Below are 14988 nucleotides of genomic sequence, written 5' to 3'. Positions count from 1 at the left end.
CAGCAGCAGGATGTCTTACTTGCTCACAGCAGCGTGTCGTGTATGTATTGGCAGTAGCAAATCCCGTACTTGCTCTGCAGCAGCAGCAGCAATAAAAGCAGCAGCAGCGTAGCAGATGTATTCCGCCAAGGCCAAACATATCAACATTGTCATACCCATTATCATGCCAAACACTCAGAGAGTTGTCATGACAGAACTTTTATTCAGCAAACTTCAAATCAATAATACAAATGTAAATAAAAACAAAACTGCACCTATCCTGATTGAGAACAAAGATCAATAGCTGTCTGGCCCTTCTGGCATCCCATACCCCCATATCTGTTGCGTGCTGATCGGAGATAGTTCTTTATGTATTTGATGATGTCAGATTATTTAAAGATTATTTTGGCTAAAAGTGGGTTACTCATAGTCGGACTATATCGGGTTTATAGTTAACCGAGATGGTGAAATGACGGCTATTGCTTGCTGGGAGGGAGCTGATTGAGACACACCCTAAGACTAGGCTAACATTAGCGGACTTATAAAGTTGCTACTACTTACATGTTTCAAGTGATAAGCCATATTTGAGGTCGATGAATGATAGGCGAATGTTTGGATTTCCTTCCGTTAACGATCTCTCCCTCACAAACTGCGTGATTTGTATCCAATGCCTTGAAGTATCAAGCCAATTTGGGATTTTTTTCAGTATATCTTGTTTACGTTGTTCTTTTAACCTTCTTTTAACCACTATCGTAATTTCTTTCGGACATTTTCCTCAATGCCGTCTAGCAATAGCAGTGACATAAATGAAAATTATTGACATGATTTGATCAGCAGCTGATTGGACAGATTTGACCCAAATGTCACATCTAACAAATCACCTGCCTATTTATTTTCTTGTGGGCCAATGAGGGTCTTTTTTTTGTTCACGCTGAAGTAAATGTAAAATATTAAAAATTAAAAAAAAAAAATAGTCCCCTGCACACGTGGGGCAGCCTAGGCAAGCCTGTGCGTTAATCCGCGCCTGGTAGTCACATCAACATCAACTGTTTTAATGAAGTCTTTAGTACCTTTCTGGACGTTGAAAGTGTTGATTATATTGCTGTCTATGGACGAGTCATATACCTTTCAGATTTCATCAAAAATATCTTAATTTGTGTTAAGAAGAGGAACGAAGGTCTTACGGGTGTGGAATGACATGAGGGTGAGTAATTAATGACAGAATTTTCATTTTTGGGTGAACTAACCCTTTAATATTGCCAATATTTGATGCTTTTGACAATATAGCTATCGTTGATACATGATCATCGTCAACCTAGCACAGAGGGGTTATCCCGGGCCCCCCCAAACTATGCCTACCCTACCTTTTAATAGCTTTTCATCTAGAAAGCATCTGTTGTCTACAAACATCTGATATTAAATATTTATTTTATTTTATAGACATTCAAACACAGAAGACCAATGGGTCTTCTTTGTGTTCTAAATAAACACAGAGTTTTAGTCATTTTGTGAACTGTTGAGACAATTATCAACTTTTAAAAACGACTAAATTAAGAGTTGCAATAATGACTTTACAACATTTTTACACATTCCCATCCCATCGGTTTCTTTTCATATTATGAACGAGAATTTCTTACATGAACGAATGTGAGGCCAATTACGCCACCCCGGAAAAATAACACTAAGTTACAGAAACCGCAATAGCAACAGTACAGATACCATCATCAGACCCGACAGAAGACTCTAGTCACTCAAGTGACACTATGACAGCTTCAGATGAAAGCCCTGCTAGGGAAATAAGAAGCTTGAACTTTGCAGGAGCCTAAGTCTACAGTCCCCCTTGGTGTTTGGAAAGTGTGGAACATGTACAAGACATCCAAAACAGCACAGGTCATCAAAGAAATGGACAGATATAATCTGGACATACTGAGTGTAAGTGAGAGCAGATGGACTGGTTCAGGTCGCAAGGTAGCAAGTGAAGGCTCAGCCATCCTCTTCTCTGGCAAAGACGACCTTCATTCAAGTGGTGTAGCCCTAATTATAAAGAAGGATAGCTAAATGTCTGCTAGAACCCATCAGTGATTGCTTAATCAGAGCAAGATTCAACTCCAAGTACTCTAAACTGAACATACTAGTGCTTTGCTCTACATATGAGGCAACAGATGAGGACAAAGATGACTGGTATGAGCAATTACAATAATGTTCCACAGCATGATCTGCTCTTGAGGAGACATGAATGCCAAAGTATGCAGTGACAATACCAATAGTGAGGAGGCTATGAGGTGCCACAGTTGTGGAAACATCAATGACGGTGGAGAAAGACTTGTTAACTTCTGCCTTAACAACAGCTATGTTATTGATGGTACCATCTTTACTTATAGGGACATTCACAAATTAACATGGAGATCATCAGATAGCCACACAGTTACCCAAATTGACGTCAAAATGTTGTCATCAATAAGAAATGGCGCCGATCCCTACAAGATGTAAGCAAAAAATCACTTTCACAGACCTGGACTGTTCCCTGCAGGTGGAATGATCTGCTTAACTCAAGTCTTTAGCCATTCTCAAGAAACACATCTTTTTCATAAGCACTGACCAGTTAATATTAACACTTACTATTCTATTATTATTATTATTATTAACTATTATTATTATTATTCGATTCTAAACTTGATATATGTACTGTGCTAGACTAACTGGGACTTGTTACAGCACTTGCATATTGTTGCCCTATTGGTGATTTGTTTGCTTCTATTGCTTCTTCTATACCATTTGTAAGTCGCTTTGGATAAAAGCTTCTGCTAAATTATTAAATGTAAATGTATATATTTCATGATATTTAGTAGATGTTTTATTATTTCTCATTTTCAGAATAGTCGCTAGTGAAAGTTTTGGGACTGTGCACATTCTTGTGGTCCCATCAGCCAGTTACTGCTGTCATGATGTAATTTTCCTGTGGCTCCAAAGTAATTTGTCACATGGCATTTATGGCCAAGGTGATTGGCTCAAAAAAGCCTGGCAGCAGAACTATGGGTCCATGTGCCACCATGAGCAAAGATGGCATTTCTAAGGCATCCTGCACTATTGAGATTAATGTGAATGCTAACACAGCTTTCTCAAGGTATTATAGACATCTTTGAGTTTGAATTTGATATCACATCTTTGCCAGTCATGTTATAAGGTTGACATGACAAATGTTTGAAACATTTAGGGTGTTTTCACACTTGGTCCTTTTCAGGGGTCTGAGCGCATCTTTGCGTGATTTTTGGCCCATATATGAACATTTCAATTGATCTCAGACCCCAATTGTGATATAACAGCTACTGTTTTACTTGCTATTTTTATTAATAGGCAGTATACAATATATTGCACAAAATTCATCAAGTTCTAGTTCTTTTCTGAACATTTGTGTGTTTTGAGCACTCTGAAATAGTGCTAATTGTATGTGTGTGTGTGTATTAATTTCATTTGTATTAATACCATGATATGATAAAACAAGCAAAGGCTGTGATTATAATCTGGTCACATGAGAGTAAAGCAGTCTGCAGAGGAAGCATCAACTTGGTACGCTACACATATAGGCCTGGCCTACAGGAAAAAAACAATTTATGTTTAATCTATCTAATATTGTGTTGGTCATACTATACAACAGGGATGGCAGAAAAGATTGTCTCTCCAACGATTCTGAGCTTAACCACAGATGAGCGATAATGCTGCATGTGTTTTAGAAACACCTGTATTCTGCTTGCTTCCAGTTCCTCACACACACACACACACACACACACCACTCGAACATTCCGTAAAATAATATTTCATAAAGTTTGGAAAGGTTGAAGCGAATTACAAGGACATTTGCGAGCTTCATTGCACAAGATGCGCTTTGCTTGATGTTAGTGCTTGATGTTACTTGCAGTGTGTGTTCTCACCTGCCGGTATTTTTCTTAGAAAATGCTCTACAAAGGCATCATTTATGTCATTTGGAATGCAGTGGGCTTGTATAAAAAATAGAAAACTCACTGACAGAAGGCTGCTTTCAATTTTAAATGCTCACATGCGCTTTGAAGAGCGCTTGCGCATGTGGCTATGTGCGACTCCATGTAAGTGATTAAATGTAGGCTACTTGCATCTCAAAATGGTTTTATTTATGCGAAATTAATGTAAACAAAGTCAGTTATGTTTTAAGGGATTAAAAAGACAGGACAAACCACATCTTATATTTAAAAAGATATCTGTGCATTAGTGTGAATGTAGCTTTTTAGTTTTCCCACTGTCTGATGTCATCATAATAATCAACAGTAAAGCTGAGAAAGAAAAAATCACTCACAGCTTTTGAAAGGAAAACATTCAGATACTCTTAAATACTGAAAGCACTCTTTGTTTATTGCTTGTAATATGTTTTTTGTTCCTCATTATTATTTACTAGCTTTTATGTTTTATATTAGTTATCATTAGCTATATTAGTTTATATAGGCTATTTAAAATTATTAACATGCAGTTGATTTCATTTAATTTTTGATGTGTAATTATTTTACTTACACATAGGCCTACATTATTATTATTCAATTAAGTATTTGCAATTGTAAAAAATTATGTAATTTAACAGAACATTGGTGATTCTGAAGTTGTGGTGAACAGTGTTGTATGGAAGGTCCCATAACAGCAGAGGGAGACAGAGTAATTTCTGAGTTGTTAATTTCTCTTTTTATGGACATAGTAAAAAAAATGTGCTCCCTTGCATGTTGTTGAATCATGAATAATGATTTACACAAAGGGACATTTTCAGCTAATGCTAGTGAAATTTGTACTCATCCACAATCAGATCAGATCAGATGTTTTTTCTCAATTGCTTACTCTAAATGCATTCTGTTACCAACCATGATTTAATTTTCAAACAAAAATACAAATTTCTCAGAACTATAAACACTATTACTGATTAAGTCAAATTGCAAACCTTTTTATTATTACAGTTATAATTACAAATTCAGCAGATTACACCATGATTTATTGCAGAAAACTCTAGTTTGCATTAATCATCACATTCTCACCATGTGAATGCCAGAAAACTCTATTTTTCACACACCAGTACCTCATGATCTAGTGTCACCAGGGGCGTAGTTTGTGGGGGGGGATGGGGGGAGGTAACCCCCCCCCAATATTCAAAGCCATCAGTTACAACCCCCCCATACAATACAACCATACCAACGTTCAACCCCCCCAAAGTTGAAACCAAATCTATGCCCTTGAGTGTCACGTGTAAGTTTTGTGCTAGCAGTGGGTAGCCATTTTGCTGCAGCACCTGGGGAGCAATTTGGGGTTAGGTCACTTGGGTGTCTTGCACAAGGGCACCTCAGTCATTTCCTGCTGGTATTGAGAATCAAACCCGCAACCTTCAGGTTACCAGTCTGACTCTCTAACCATTAGGCCACAACTGCCCCATTTATGCTGAAAATAAATAATTAAATAAATAAGGGACATGATATGATATTTTTCATATAAAAATATATGATAAATATATGACAATAAATCACAGAGTGTGTGTGGTGCGTGTTCGTGTATCTCTGGATCGGATGGGTTTGTGAGCCTTTTGAAATTGAAATTTAATTTACATTAAAGGTGCCCTAGATTCAAAAATTGAATTTACCTCGGCATGGTTAAATAACAAGAGTTCAGTACATGGAAAAGACATACAGTGAGTCTGAAACACCATAGTTTCCTCCTTCTTATATAAATCTCATTTGTTTAAAAGACCTCCGAAGAACAGGTGAATCTCAACATAACACCGACTGTTACGTAACAGTCGGGATCATTAATATGTACGCCCCCAATATTTGCATATGCCAGCCCATGTTCCCAACATTATGAAAGGCATTAGACAAGGCAGAACGTCTGGATGTGCACAGCTGAATCAACAGACTAGGTAAGCAAGCAAGGACAATAGCAAAAAATGGCAGATGGAGCAATAATAACTGACATGATTCATGATAACATGATATTTTTAGTGATATTTGTAAATTGTCTTTCTAAATGTTTCGTTAGCATGTTGCTAATGTACTGTTAAATGTGGTTAAAGTTACCATCGTTTCTTACTGTATTCACAGAGACAAGAGCCGTCACTATTTTAATTTTTAAACACTTGCAGTCTGTATAATTCATAAACACAACTTCATTCTTTATAAATCTCTCCAACAGTGTAGCATTAGCCGTTAGCCACGGAGCATAGCCTCAAACTCATTCAGAATCAAATGTAAACATCAAAATAAACACTGTACTTACGCGATTAGACATGCTGCATGACGAACACTTTGTAAAGATCCATTTTGAGGGTTATATTAGCTGTTTGAACTTTTTTTTATGTTGTTTAAGGCAAGCGTGAGCTCTTGGGGCGTGGAGCACGAGATTTAAAGGGCCACACACCCTGAATTGGCTCATTTCTAATTATGCCCCAAAATAGGCAGTTAAAAAAATTAATTTAAAAAAATCTATCTGGTATTTTGAGCTGAAACTTCACAGACACATTCAGGGGACACCTTGGACTTATATTACATCTTTTAAAAAAAAGTTCTAGGGCACCTTTAACGGCACAGCATAAACTGCAAAGTAGACTAGATGCATCAACAAAAATTCTTCAGTTTACATTTCTGTGCGCCTAAGTAAATACTACTGAAAAACTAATACTTTTCAGTAACCTATGTCAACATTCATTTGAAAATAATATCTGCTGTTGCACCCAGATGCTCATATATTATGCATGATGTATTGTCTAGTGGGTTATGCACTTTTGTATTTTTATTTACTTAGTGTTATAGGCTTACTGTCGCATGATTTGAGGCCACGCACCAAAGCTGTGTAGGCACCTGCTCTGCCTAGCTGTTTCCTTTTTATTGTTCTTCTGGCTTGGAGTTTAGGGCTCATTGATCTAAATAGTAAAAATTGTGAAGGTTGCCAAACTGTATGTGACAATGTAGGGGAGATCGGGTATGGTTGTAACACTTTTTGCTTCAGCATCTGTAACTCACTACCCACATTTGTTTACTACAAAAGGCACCAATTCAAACCTCTGGAAGAATATCACAGCCCTTAAGAGTTGATGTCAAATACATGGTGTGGCTTTGTTACAATCTACCCCACTACCAGGGTAGGATGTAACACATGCTGGGGTAAGTTGTAACAGTTAGACAAAAGAAGCAAAAACAGAGGTCACATTATGCAATATGCTTCAAAAACTCAAATCCACTTTCTATTTGACTCAGGAGTGTGTGCATGCGAGTAAAATAGTCTAGAACAAACTTCCTTAATGGTATTTATACTTAATGAATGCTCAACTCTAGTGTACCTATGTAAAGATCATGTAGGTCTAACAAAAGACACTGTCAGTGTGTGTGAATATGTGTGAATATTCTTAATCAGAGTAACAATGGTGACAAATGAATGTTGTTAACCTTGGAGTGCAAGCATGGTGGGCCCAGAAACTGCATAGGTCACATTTCCTTTGGCTTTGAGCTGCCAAATGGCTCTAGACAACATAAAAGATTTCGTTAGTCTCAGAATCCTCACTGCTGGCTTTCAACATTTTCTTCACAAGTGATCTGACCTGCCCTTCTTTGAAACCTCATTAGTTGCTTTTTTAAAAACACTGGCTGGCACACCTCTATCTATCTTTAGTTTCCACTGTCTAGGCATTCTGTAAAATGATTAAAAAGAAACTGTTCTTAGTTGTATGTAAGGAGATGGTTGTAAAACTTTTTTAAAGATATGTTACAACCTACTCACCCCTGTCAGCCATTGTTTAGCTAGCCATATTAGCATAATGGTTTGAAATTAGCAGCTTAGAATACATCACAGTTTGCCTGAGAAACTACAGTTTAATCTAATATAGGTTATATGATTTTCTCTGTAAAAGTTTAAGTACTAAACCAAAATATACTTTAGGTCCAAAAAAAAAAAAAAAAAAAAAAAAATTTAAATTCTAACCTCAAAATCAGTCTTTTTCCTTAAAAAAAAATGCATGTGCCAATATCCAGCCTTGACAACCATTCATATGGGATCTGGGTGGAAGTGGGTGGAATTGGTGGTGTTACAACTCTCCCCATGTTACAACCACCAAGTCTCCATTTTCGCAATGGTTTGGCATATTGACACAGAACTAAATGTTGGCGCAAAATGGAAATTGTGAACGTCTTTTGTGAAAGAGAAAAAGGGAAGGACAAGACTTGATTTTGATCAACGGGAATTGATTGGACCATTTTTGTTTCTGAGATCTCATATTCTGGAGGGGAGAGATTATTGCCTAGCCCCAGGTTGCCAGGTCTGTGTAACAAAACTAGCCCAATGGCCAATCAAAGTAGTCCATTGACTATATCTCAAATATAAAAACTCAATATAGAACATTCCCATACCTAGAATACATATTTTACAGTCACTGTTATGCAAAATGGACCTTTATCGTAGTGATTATAAACACAGCTCAGAGGATCCCTACCAGTTCTTGTCCTTCACAAAACTTAACATCTAGCACAGTTTTATCACTGGTAGAATTTAAAACTTTTCAGTACTCCCCTTTCAGTTAAAATTGTGCAATAGGCTATGTCAAACCTTTAACCCACGAAAATATTTTCAAAGTAGCCCAATTCTGTGGGAAAACCATGGACTTGGCAACCCTACCCTTGTGCCAGTGCATATGTCATTAGCGAAGAGGTGTTAATGTCAGGAGGAGGGGAAGTTCATGTTTTTGGCACATAAAAAAAAAAAAAAAAAAAAAAGATGTGCACAGATTAATCACTTAATATACACTATATACACTTGATATTAAATCCAAATTTACCAGTGTCATTAATGTGTCCTTGCCACAGTACCCATTATCATCACTGTGGTTATAGTACCACCTATTTGTGAAAACATGTAAGAACTATAGTAAGTAATTTAATGTTATGACCAAACAACATAACATTAATGACATTGGTTTGGCTTTGCCCCGTAATTGCTGATATTTTTTGTTATTAGTCACCATGTTGTTTTTATTTCTGTTGTTTTGCTTTGTGTTTTTGTTGTATTGGCCCTTCCTTATTTTGTCCTTACAATTTGGTTTAAAGAGGGTTGCAAAACACAATGTTTCTCCCCCCAAAAAAACAGAGGTCCCCAAAATACACTGTCATTTTTAATTAGTGGTGAGCGGAAGGGTTTCAGCAGTGAGTGCAATATGGCAGTGGCGAAGTTTCTAGGGCAAGTGAGTGAAGCCAGTAATAGTGGCCAGTCTGGTGAAGGAACAGTTGTTGGCACGTGACTGTTGGTGCTGTTCCAGAGCACCAGAGACAACAGTTACTGACTGAGAGAGAAACATTCTGCTCTAGAAGTGACGTCTGCACCCTCAAGAAGCTGTTACTCGTGAAATGTGTTTTTAGAAATTAGGGATTTAACCATTGTGTTTTAAAATTTGAACTATATATCTACAGAGTGGAAAATGATCACAAAGGCAAATTTAGAAGAGTGGCAGATGGAGGAATGATATCATGACCATTAGGGAAACCATTAGATGAGAGGCCAGTGGAACACTTCATTCAGTTTGGTTTGATCTTGCCCTAAGAATATTTTCAACCAAGAGCCATTAAATTATTATCTCACTTTTAAAAGGCTCTGCTATAGACACGCACCACTGTAAAAACAATTATGTAATTAAAAAAAAAAAAAAAAAAAAAAAAAAAAAATCTGTGCTACTACTTTTTACACTGGCACCACCACAATAACAATGGTGTAAAGAGAAAAACAACATGATGATTCAATGTTCATCACAAGTGGCTTTTCCACAAGCTGAGGTAAATACTAATATATAAAAGGTGCACACAGTGTGTCGATAACAAACATCAGTGGCAAAAAATTGTTTGGGTGAAGTATTCAGCAAATTGTAGTCAGTATTATTTCGGAGCAGTGGCACAGAGGTTATGCATTGCTCATAATAATAATAATTATAATAAAAAAAAAAAGTTACACAGTCATTGTGGACTTTTTACTATTCAAAAAATTTAAACTCCTGTGATTATTCATACACATTACTTCAGCTGTTTTTAAGGGGTTACAAGATTATTTATAGTGAAATGGTGATCCTGAGAGACCAGTTCACTGAGGGCCTTTTAGGTGAGATTGGCACAGATTTATTTGGGCCACATCCCAATCCACTATTCTAGGAGTTTGTAGTAAAGTAATTCTGTGGTCTATAGAGGGCTATTGACCTTGTATATTCCGAGGTAATTAGTGAGCCGCAATACTCCAGGAAACAAAAATCCTGCTAGTTTAGATGATGTATTGATTTTCTAATGTCAACTTATAATGACTTAGTTTTGTTTTGTTTGCATGAAACAGTTTCACCCTGCATCTGGCCTTCCGAATTGTGCATTTTTTTGTGCTGGCCTCTGATTTTTGCTTAGGAAATAAGTATACCGCTGAATGGACCGTCCTCATTGAGTACAGATCCAACAGAAAGGGACACATAACTAATAAAAATGTAAAATAGAGGTGCTGCACAGCCTTCTGTGGTTCAGGGAAACAAGCTGTCTTGATTACTTCAAGCCAAGCAGTGTGAAGGATGGATGCTGGCTCATCTCAAGATATCTGATTACCCGAGATAGACTACTTGAATGAGCTGGCAAAGGCCCTGTTGTGGACTTGAAAGTGTTATGGCATCATGTTTATTGGACACTGTCAGGCAGGCCAGCACAATCAATTCAACGTTTGTCCAGGAATGATATTGACATGATTTCCATAGGGTGGTTATAGATAAGAGCAACTAATGTTTGGAATATTACTTCAAGGGTTATCTGACTTACTTCTGTTTTGTATTGCATACAAAAAATGGCATGTGCTGGCAATTATCTCCCATTTCCAAACACAGACTGGCTGCTATGCAAAACTGCTTGGTGTCAGAGTAGGCAGGTTTTTTTTGTCAGCTGGGATGTATAAGTGCTTCCAAAAGAATTGAAAAATATTTTGTTTATTGTTAATATACAGTATATTGGTCATTGACGAAAACTTAATGGAGATATAATTAATTTAGATTTTTTTATTAAGTGTTAACAATGAGATTATGTGTTTTTTGTAATCAATTAACACTGCTTTTGTCATTTTTTACAAGATGGACAAAATTTGTCACCAAAAAAGTCATTCGGTTTAACCAAAATTTCGGTTTTACCAAATGACACTTTTGGTTATACCGAATGACGATATTTTAAAAAATGCTAACAGGCTGATATTTAGCTAGCTAGCTAGTTAGCTTGCTAGCTAGCTAGCTAGCAGCTAGCTAAAAAGGACAATCAAACATTTTATATTTAGTACAAGTTTTTAAAATTTTACAACATTTTCCATGTTTTATAGCGGTTGCACCAAGTGACCTGATGTTTTGGGACATGCGTATGAGCAAGTGAAAACATGAATTTTTCAAATAGTAAAGAGAGAGTTAGTTACTTTGTTTCATGACCATGTGGTCCTTTGAAGGTGTCTGAATGATGTCACATCCTGTCACATGATATTGACCTCATGTCTTGATCCAACATGGTCCCTTTATATTGGTTACTCCAAATGACATCAGTGAAATTCATTTTTCCGGACATTCTTTCTCATAACAAAGCAACGACTTCTACACATAATTTTAATACCATTTTTCATGCCAGAATAAAAAATATACATTTATTACATTTTAAGATATTTTAATCACAAATGAAATGGCTGTATCGGCCTTTGGATGGTTAAACTGAATGACCTATTGACACTTAAAAAAGCTTTAAAATACCTTTATATGTAGCAAAATCTAATTAAAACCAATAAAAGAGATCTAGTTGTACTACCTTACATACTTTGGATGTCATATCTTTGTTTTTTCTTATTATTAAGGCCTCTGGACAAAAAATAAATAAATAAATACCTGTCACGTCCATGGTCACGTCAGTGACCCATATATAAAATACATCTAAATTTTAGTGCCTTCAGTGCAGTATAGTGTCTTTCTTATGCCTTTGTGTGTTTTTTCTATATTGTCAGTGTATTTGGTCCATCCTCTTTGCTCTCTTTTAAAATTTTATTAAAGGATGAGCATAACCCAAAGACATCTATAGCAGTGAATCCCCATGTCAATTACTTTATTGCCCTTCATGATGACTCTTTGTGATAAATCGTAAATTGGGCATGATACTCCATAAAAATGAAGCTTTGAAATTCCTCTCTTGTGTGACTGTATCAAAATAGGTGAAATCTAACAGCTAGCGTTTAGGCAGAGGTTGCAGGTGTTACATGTGGAAGTGAGGCAATTTGAAAGCTACAGGCATAAAGTGAATACATAACTGAAAGATTGCATGGAAATAAAGATGACAAAGTGGATTTACTGAACGATGCATAAATAATGTATGGCCACACAACAGATGCTTTACAACAGTCCAGTAACTCTAGTTCTCTGTCAGGTTTTGCCAGTATTGTGACCTCTTTCTTTTATGTATTGACTAAATATTGTAGTACAATTTAAAGGAACCAGCTTTGAAGTATTTCTAAAGCATTTACTCGGATTGCTTTTGCAATGCTGCAATATGTAGGCAATATTCTACATATGGTAATGTGATTACAGCAGCTCATGTGTTTCTCTGTCTCACTGCGACGTTACCCTCAGCGTGACATCTGCCCGTGGGGGCATCAGAAATTGCATGATGATCAGAAACGACAGATTAATGCAAATTCAAGTAGTCGTGCTGCTAAATATCCATTTAGCGTAGCGTAGGTCAAATGAGCCCTCAAATGTGGTGATGACCCATACATATGGTTGTCACATCTTGATTTCCATTTCAGACTCTGTCGGCATGTCTTTTGAAGCGTCATTAAGAATCTCTCAAAATCTGTAAATTACGCATAGAAAAATCTGATGTTATCATACAAGGACATAATCCTTTAAAAGAAAGGCAGCCACCTCATCAATGCACGATGAGGCACGCAAAAAAAAAGAAGTTATTGTTAAAGTCTGCAATTAACCAGGAGATCCACTGTGAGATCAGAACCAAGGTTTCATTAAAAACCCCAGCAAAAGTATCCTCAAAACTGACTCTCAGTCGCATGATTGCAAAACATTTAAATTTGTTCTGTCCTTTCGATGACACATCCTGTGTCTCATTCTCGTTTCAAGCTGAGATTTCCTGTGGCGATTTCCTGCAGCTTGTCCCCACTCCATGTCCACTTGGCAAATCAGATTCCCCTCAGATCTCTTGTGCTCTGTCTATTCTTCAAGCTGGAGCCCTCCGACAACAGATACAAGACCTGTTCAACGGCTCGGCAAGGTACGAGGACAGTCCAGCCGAGCAGCGATGCCTCTGGGCAAGCATCATCCACAACACATATTTAGCAACTTACAGTCCGAGACCTTTCTCTGTTGTGTGCACTTGGGTCCAAGCATGATACCTCCATTATTATCTCGGATAATCAAATTTCTGCCAGCATCACAGGGATTTGACAAATGGCCCTGTGCATCAGGTCCGACTTCCCATTTCCCCCTCTTCAGGTTCTTCCTGTAAATGTGCCCATTCTAAGTGTGATGTATAATGGTGCCCAGCTCTGTCAGACAGCTCTGAATGAGATTGTGTTTTCCTTTATTGTTCCTTTGCCTTTGCTGAGGCAGTCAGATCTGAGGATGGACATATCCATCGAGATGCCTCAATAAGCAGAATCCCATGGTGAACAATCATGTTGTGCAGTGCTGATATGTCAAAGACAGGGGCAACACAGAGATTGGAGAAAATTCCACACAAACAATGATGGTTTCTCTGTATGCTGTTGCTTTCTAGGTTCTCAAAAGTACTTAATATCTGACAGTGATGTCGCTAGACCCTTTTTCACTGACAAAGTACCGCTGTTCCCCAGTAAAATACTAAAATACTGTGAATACTTTTTCTGAAATTGCTTTTGACAGTGATAACCATACTGTATATGGGACGGAAAAAAAAAATCTAAATAGATCTGTGCATTAAACAATTCAGTCTTGGTAGACATTTAGTAGCTTTAATAAGTCTCTACAGTAATATACTATTAAAGGGTTAGTTCACCAAAAAATGATTTTTTTTCATTAATTACTCACCCTCAAGTCGTTCCACACCGTTCATCTTCGGAACACAAATTAAGAGTCCAGAAAACTACAAAAAACATTGTTGAAATAGCCAACGTGACTGCAGTGGTTCAACCTTAATATTATGAAGTGACGAGAATGCTTTTTGTGCGCAAAAAACAAAACAAAAATGACTTTATTCAACAATTCGTCTCTCCCTGTCATTTGCTACATTATTTACATCGCAGAGCTTCCGTGTTCGAACGCGGGCTCAGTATTTGCAAAAAATAATTTTTGTTTTGTTTTTGCACACAAAAAGTATTCTCGTCGCTTCAGAACATTAAGGTTGAACCACTGTAGTCACGTTGACTATTTTAACGATTTTTTTCTGAACCTCGAATGTTGTAATTTCGTTGCTTTCAATGGAGGATAAAAATAACATCTTGGATTTCATCAAAATATCTTAATTTGTGTTCCGAAGATGAACGAAGGTCTTACAGGTTTGGAACGAGTAATGGGTGAGTAATTAATGACGGAAATTTCATTTTTAGGTGAAATAACCCTTTAACACTCTATTACTAGTAATGTGTTTTCACATAACAAATTTTAACTTTTCACTTGACTTTTTTAAAGCAATGTTTACTTTGCATGTTTACTATTTGAAAAATATTTAAAGTTTCATGCTAATGTTTAAATTATTATGTTTTACTCATAATTGTTATTAGGATAAGTATTTAATACATTTATGTTATTTATAGGCCTATATTTTGTGGAATTTTACTGGATTTTGTACCAACTAATTTTGGTATTGTGACAACAGCCATATCACCCTATAGCCCAAGACTGGTTGCCCACCAAAGCTAAGCAGGCTGAGCCTGGTTAGTACCTGGATGGGAGACCTACTGGAAAAACTAGGTTGCTGCTGGAAGAGGTGTAAGTGAGGC

The 14988-nt window shown here is 36.9% G+C and overlaps 1 protein-coding gene across 1 annotated transcript in view; it reads right to left on the bottom strand.

Annotated features, from left to right (window-relative positions):
• sin3ab (SIN3 transcription regulator family member Ab) overlaps positions 1-11472 on the bottom strand; it is a 47028-nt gene extending 35556 nt beyond the window's left edge. The window contains exon 1 of the mRNA XM_048185197.1: positions 11434-11472. The gene's annotated coding sequence lies outside the window, so the exon portion shown is untranslated. The remainder of the gene's footprint in view (positions 1-11433) is intronic.
• Positions 11473-14988: the final 3516 nt, after the last annotated feature.

The sequence above is a fragment of the Megalobrama amblycephala genome, linkage group LG3 (assembly GCF_018812025.1).
Source record: "Megalobrama amblycephala isolate DHTTF-2021 linkage group LG3, ASM1881202v1, whole genome shotgun sequence".
Classification (NCBI taxonomy): Eukaryota; Metazoa; Chordata; class Actinopteri; order Cypriniformes; family Xenocyprididae; genus Megalobrama; species Megalobrama amblycephala.
Note: the sequence above shows the minus strand (reverse complement) of the source record. Positions and strands in the feature narration are given on the sequence as shown.